Genomic DNA, 8004 nt, shown 5'->3' on the forward strand with positions numbered 1-8004 from the left:
TTATAATATTTTCATCATTATATATTATTTATATTATAAAAATATAAATTATAATATTATATATTATAATTTATCAAAAAAGAAGAAGAAGAAGAAAATGGATGGAGCTGTCCCTCTTTTTCTTCTTGTTGTCGCCGTTGGACCATGCTTCGATGGTTAGGATTGTTCATAATTCGATTTCAGATCGCAAATCAGTTCGAACAGAATTGAAAAATCAAATCGAAATCGAATCGAATATAGTTCAGTTTGATTTTTATTTTTAAAAATTTTAATTTTCGGTTCGGTTAAAAATCGAAAAATCTAAAAATTGAATCAAAAATCGAAGTTATAATTTAAATTTATGTTGTTTAATATTTTAAGAATTTATTGATTATATGAATGGATGATTAGATTTTAGATTTGATCTATCGTTATAATTTATTGTGATACTTGATTGTTTATTTATATTATATATAATATGATTTTTGATATATTATATTATATTTATTATTAATTTATTATTTTTTAATTATCAATATATTATTATTTATCAATTATTAATTTTTAATATAAAAAATTATCAAACAACAAATTCAACGGATCTTGAATTTAATTAAATGTTATGTAACAAACTAACAATGAATCGATGATAATTATTTGAATATATTATATCAAAAATAGATAATTAAAAATAAAAAAATTATAAAAAAATAAATAATCAAATCGAACCGAACCGAAATTCTCGATTTGGTTTCTCTCTTGTTTGGATCAATTTTTGATTGTCATTTTTTTGTTATTTGATTTTTGGATCGGATCGAATCGGTTAAAACCGAATGAACGACCCTACCAGTGGCCACCGAAATGAGCTTGCAGTGAGGGGCTGGTGATTCCATTGTGCTCCCTACCATGATTCCAAACAGATAAAAAACAAAAAAAAAGAAGGAGAAAGAGGACCAGTTCTTCTCTGCTGCGCTCCATTTCTTTCTGAATGGCTGGCTGCCTCCTCTTTCCACACACGATCATCTGGCACAATACCATCGGTGGCGACCGACAGTATTTGATCCCTGTCGAGTCTGATTTTTTCTTTTTCTCCCATCATCAAAAAAAAAAAAAAAAAGAGAAGGGAGGGCTGATGGTTCCCACCACAGTGCCCTTCTCCTCCTTTGCTGCCACCGCAGGTGGCTGTCCAGCTAGAGAGCACTGTGAATAGGACGGACGGCGGCATCAGATGCGGCTTGCTGGCTACTCGATCGTCCAAACAAAAATAAAATAAATAAATAAAATATAGTAGGGACCGTCGGATTTCAATAGACCGGTGGTTCTCTTTGATCTCAATAGATTGGCTAGTTTTCGATTGCCGTCAGTCGGATTTTGTTGAGGAGGATGTTGGTTTTGGTCCTTTTTTTTCGTTGCCCATCGCAAGGAAGAAGATCGGCTAGATTTTTTGAAAATATTTTTATCCGAAAAAATTATAAGATTATTATAGTGGTAATTTGGATTGACATCATTCTTTTGATAATCCAGATTATCTCATTGAAAATAATTTAGATTGCTAAAAATTTTAAATTAATAACTTAAAAAATATATCAAATATAATAATTTAATTTATTATATTAAATTATCAGTAATCTGCATAGATTGCCTGCTATCAAACGGAACCTTGGGTCTTTTCATCCGTTAGAAACGGGTGCTACTGTAAACGATAAATAACCAAAGGCTTATGCTGCACTCCGATGATTTCGGAATGGCCTTTATGAGGGCCCAGCTGAAAGTACTGAGACAAAGGCCCTACTATTTTTTTTTTTTTTTATTCAAGCAAAGGCCTGCTATTTTTTTTTTTTATTCAAGCAAAGGCCCTACTTTAGTATCAAAAAAGGAAAAAAAAAGGCCCTACTTTAGTATCAAAAAAGGAAAAAAAAAGGCAGTTACCATACCTAAGATAAAAAACCGAGGTAGGTAAGTTAGGTGTGTAGCCATGAACCACAACGTCAAGTCCTTCATTTAGCATTTAATATCTTATTTAAATATTTTTTATCATATTAAAAATTAAAATATGTGTAGTGGAGTAAAAATTATAGAGACATTCTTTTAAGTCAATTACATTTAGATCTCAAGAATTCAAAAGATTTCATTCAGCCAGTAAAATTTTTATTTTTGTTATAATATGATCCAACAATTTATTTAGATCTTAACACCATTAATAGAGTAACAAAAAAAATATCAAAATATTCTTAATTCAGAGAGACTGGATCATAACTTTCATGCAATCTTAAAGAATATTTCCATCCTCTATAATTCATCCATTTGCAGAAATCTCAAAATACTCCATTATCCATTTATCCACTTACAGAGATATCAAGATGCTCTATTCTCTATCATTCATCCACAAGCATAAATCTCAAAATTCTCTATTCTTTATTATTCATCTATAAGTATAGATCTTAAAATATTTCATTTTCAATCATTTATCTATTTATATAAATATTAAAGTACTTTATTTGTCATTCATTCATTTGCAGAAATCTTATGCAGGATGGTAATAAAATTGAGATATTTGAATTTTTTTTATTCCTAGAAAAAAATTATTATCGACACTACATGCAATATATGGCTATGCACATAGCCATGAGCTGTAAATCTCGATGATAATAAAATTAAGATATTTAAATTTTTTTATTTTTTAAAAAAAATTATTGCCGATACTACATACAATATGTGGCTATGCACACAACCATGAAAGTCTCGTTCATCAAATACATTGATGGATTGCTGTAGAAACCAGTAGCTGTGATATATATTATATGCATGATTATACCGGTGCACATAGTATAGGCACTAATTTTTCTGCTCAAAAAATTGATCCAAAAAAAAAAATATTAGATGGATGGAATATATCATGAATATTAGATGAAATCATTCTACATGGATTCATTTTACTTTAGGATAAAATTATTAAATAAATTTATTTCATTTTAGGCCATTAATTTATTTCACGTTCTTTTTTAATTTTTTATAAATTTTTTATTTATATATTATATTTTTTAAGATTTTGTTTTTTCTTACTATATTATTTTTTAGATGAGGTAGGACTTCAGCGGCTGGCATGCTTGACCCGTCCGACTGGCAGAGACAAATTAATGCTGAGCTGGGTTGAGAAAAGGAAACTATTAGTAAAGATTAGGGAGACCTTGTGGATGATCGATAACAAAAGAAATTATGGCCTACATTATATGTAATACGTGGCCATACATGCAGACATGGGCATTGATTGCTGTGGGTTCCATTCATTAAATATGTTGATGTATCATCATACAAATCAGTAGTTGTTATACACCGCATGTATTGATGGGTACAGTGTAAGCACTAATTTCTCTACTCCATGAACTGATATCAAACAAAAAATTATTAGGGCGGTCACATCCATTATGGATATATGGTGAAATCATGCTATATTGATTTATTCTATCTTAAGACAAAATATTGGACTAATTTATTCCGTCCTAGATATACCGTAGATATGATCCACCTAATAATTTCTTGGTCCCAAATAGCAAGATGCCGTGGCAACAGAAATTAGAATATATATTCTGTAACAATGCAACAAGTGGAAGCTCTAAAGACTGTTGATTGCCTTGGGAACTAATAGTATATATAATAAGGGTGGGGTACCAAGGATTGAAATGGAGGATTGAAAAAATCTTGTACATTTTATATAATATATATATGAGTGTATCATTTAAAATTCAACTTCTAGATAAGGGTGGATCTTTATCTACAATCTAAAATTGAGGAAAAAAAAGAACCAGAAAAATTAAAAGCAAAGGGGACAGTTAATATTTAATAAAAAAATATCAGCATGTATGCAAGATTTGGAGAAACAAACTTAACAAGAACTAGAGTTGCCTACCTCATTGAGAAACAAACTTAACAAGCTTTATTGCAGAAATACCTCATTGAGTTTTGGTCCATGGAATGGTAACGCTCTGGCCTTCATGAATAGAGTTGCCTACCTGACACTATGTGGTTATAGGTATGGCATGCATGCTGGCCAGCCCCCATGTATTTTAGGTGATAAACTATCAAAGCAAAGAAAAGTTTAGATCAAGAGGACCTGTTTTGGATTGAAAAAAGTATTTATAGTTAGCAATTTCATAATATCTCGCAACTAATTTGGTTCTTTCCAGATGCTTTAGCATTACCACCAGCCTGTATAGACTGTGTTTTGTAAAGAATATCTACATAATGATCTCTTCAGTCAGCATGTTCATTGGTTTTCCTCCGAGAGTTTGCACATTGTCCTGCTGTAATGCATTGCAGTTAATTGATTTTTCTGCATCGTGAAACTCATTCGCTAAACATGAAGTTTCAAACTGCCTAACATCTTCTAATTCTAAGATCTTCTAGTTGTTTGAGTTTTGCAAGCTATTCTTGATGGTAAGATTGAAGTATCTGCTTTGCTTAGAAAAATACATGTAGGAGGTGCTTGGTTGGGGGGAGTGGGGGTCTGAAATCGGAATGGAAATGGATGACTCCTATTCCAACTGTTTGGTTGAGAAAAATCCCGTCCCGATTCTGATTCCGAGGTAGCATGGAAATGATCAAATCTACATAGAATTCAATCCTTACTTTTCTTTATGGATTCAAATTTTTATTTCAGTTTCAATTTCGATTCCGATTCAGGTCATGAACTAAGCACTTTAAGAAATTTGACCATTCCGATTCTGATTTCCAACCATTCCAATTTCTATTTCAATTTCGATTTCGGTTGCGAACCAAGCAGCTCCATAAAAATATAACTTACCGGCTTTTCATCTTGTTGAATGTGTTCAATCTCTCTCTCTCTCTCTCTCAATATGCTCTCATGTTGGCAAACATGTGCATGGTTTGCACTCCTACATGCCAGCAGGTGCGTGCGTGTGCTTCTTTTGTGTTTTTATTATGAGATCATTTCGAGTATGATTGAGGTGCGATTCAGCCCTCAAAGGTCAAATCTTGATCCTGATCTCACATGTAAATGGGCTTTAAGATCTAATAGGTTTGACATTTACATAAATGTAATACATAGATTTCACATGTACATGAATGCAATACATAGAGCCATCATTTCCTGAGTGAAAATATGTCCTCCAACAACATTGGCATTTATGAAGAAAAAAAGGAAAAGATGAGGGCACATGTGCAAACAGTAAATTCACAATGGTTTACATAAAAAAGGTGTTCTTAAGAGGGTATAGTTGAAAATATGCTTTCTAATAACCACAAATTTTTGATGAAGGATAACTAGACATGATTATTTTATCTTTTAAATGAATCTCTAGTCCTGAATTTAGTTGCTAAACCTTCTACTCCCCCTCCTTCTCTTCTATCTTCCTCCGCTTAATCCTCTTTTTTTCTACTCTCTATTCTCCAAAAAATCTCTCTTTTTTTTTTTTTTCTTTTCTTTTCTCCACTGATTTCATACTCGCTTTCCATCAATATTTCAGGGCTATTTGAACTCCTGCAGTTCAATCTATTTTGGTCAACTTGCAGATATGATCCAACCCGCCTATTTGGTCTCATGCATCTGTACCACATGCTGCATTAAAATTGGCAATTTTCAATATGAGCCATTGATATGGACACTACACGACACATACTTAGATGGATTCAGATTCGGAATATACAAGTTTTGATTATAAACGGATTGACTCGTTTATGACACAACAAATTTGTGTCTTTAGTGGGTTGATCTGTGTAACCCATTTTGATTTGCTTAACTAAAAGGGTTAAAACAGGATAATGGGTTATACGACACATTTAAACATGTTTAATACATTTATTTTAATATTACTTGAGAGCATATGAGGAGTGTTTGTAAATAAAATTAATTTTATAAAATTATTTAACTTTGTTTTAGAGCTATGAATTAGCATAGCAGGTAACTAAATTATTTTTATATTATTTTAATTTTTTGATTAATTTTTTATTATTTTAGTTAAATTTTATCAAAAAATTAAATAGTTAAACGGATCATTAGGTGGGTCGTGTACTTATTTAATCTATCAACACGATTACTAATTGTGTCAGACGGATCGTATCGTGTCCATCCATATATATTCATATCGTATTCGTGTTTCATAAATTGATCTATTTAATTAAATAGATTATATTCAGATTATACTAATATGTATTATACTCCTAGATCGGTACCATCCATGGACACGAATTATCAGCCCAATGCTGCACGTTGAGATGCAGTTAGGATGCTGCTCCTCATGGCTGAAATGCTGCAGCTCGACCTGCGGCCAAGACGGGCGCATGATAAGCAGCAGCTTCTCAAGTCTTGTTCTTCCCAAAATGTCCCCGATGCTCCTGTTGGGTGTTTTCCGCCTCCAAAGCGGCCTTTCGAGGCTCCTCTCCCACTCTGTCTCTATCTCTGCATGCCTACCCACGGCCCCCCTCTCCCCTCCGTTGCTGCCCTTCATCACTCCTTTCACGTCCCCCGTCTCTTGCCTCAGCTCCCATTCCTCTGCCATTGCCACCCTCTCCCACCTTACTACCTGCAACTCAAGTTATGAAACCTGGGCTGCACTGCAACATCACTTACAGGGCTCCAAACAAACTCTTAGATCTAAAATCTGATCTGAGCCCATTGACGTTGTTGTAGTTTCTAATTCTAAGTGGAGGGTACGTCAGTTTGGTATTCAATCATTGGGGGGTGGTTTTGGTTTATACAATTGAGAAGTGGACCAATGGAGCATGCTTGGACGCCATCGAGAAGAGGTTGCAAGATGACAACAGATTTGATTGACTGGAGAAAAAGATAGTTGATTCAGTGGCGGAGTTTACATCTCTAGCGGAGTCAATTAAGGGGTAGCTATTCAATGATGGTGAAGCATCTACTTCAGCAAACTCAAATTCCACCAGAGATCCACATAGGTATCTAAGTCATCACACCTTACAATTTTAGAAGATACTAGATATCGGGTGCTTCGTAGGGGTCATATGCTGGATTCCATACCTAGTTTGGGTGATTTGGGACAGCAAAATATGGTATCTAAATTTTCATGACGGCAAGATGCTAAATTCAATCTACAAGGACAGTGGGTCTTTGCACATGAAGAAAGAGGATGGCAAGATGCTTCTTATGTTCCTATGGTGCCGGCTTATCATGCTCACAGTCCTCATCAAACTTATGATCCCTCCTTGGTGGTTGAAAAGGGGATCAAGCTTCAAGTGGCAGTTTTTTATGGGGGGTATGAATCCCAAAAGCTTTCCCAAAAGCTTTCTTGATTGAGTGAGAGAAGAGACATCAATTTTCTGGAGCAAAATTGAAGGGCCTTGCTCATATTTGGTGGAGTTGATTACAAGAATCGAATTGACACCCAATGAATGATTGCTACTACTTGGAGATGAAAGATCATGTACCAACAAATTTCTTCCTGTTGACTACACCCCACAATTATGCATCAGATTCCATCAGTTGCAGCAAAAGGAGAAGCCTCTGAAGGCCTACACTGAAAAGATCTTTGAATTAGCCTCCAGGATAGGTATTGATAAGACTGATTACATCCTGGCAGCTTGGCATCTTGCAGGTCTGAAAGTAAAAATTCAGGACGAACTTGTCACACAAAGGTTGTGGACAGGGGAAGAAGCCTGCTAAGTTGTGTTGCAGATGGAAGAAAAGTTAAATAGAACAACGATCTATAGCTGCACATTGTCAACCGGTTACTTTGAAGTGAGCTTGGCTACTCCTAAGTTGCTCATATGGTATTTGAAAGCAAACAGAAGGATGCAAGTGTGACATGCTATCCTTTTGGGATGAGTGGATATATTGCAAGGATGTGTCCTATGTAACAGGCACTCATTGAAGAATGTTCAGAATAGGCTGAATCAGAAGATGATGATGCGCCAAAGATAGACCTTGAAGGTGACAAAGGAGGTGAAGTTTTATTTATCCACAGAGTGTACAAACACACACACACACACACACACACACAAAAAAAACAAAAGGACAGGCCTGATTGGAGGAGGAACAACATATTC

The sequence above is a fragment of the Elaeis guineensis genome, chromosome 15 (genome assembly GCF_000442705.2).
Source record: "Elaeis guineensis isolate ETL-2024a chromosome 15, EG11, whole genome shotgun sequence".
Classification (NCBI taxonomy): domain Eukaryota; kingdom Viridiplantae; phylum Streptophyta; class Magnoliopsida; order Arecales; family Arecaceae; genus Elaeis; species Elaeis guineensis.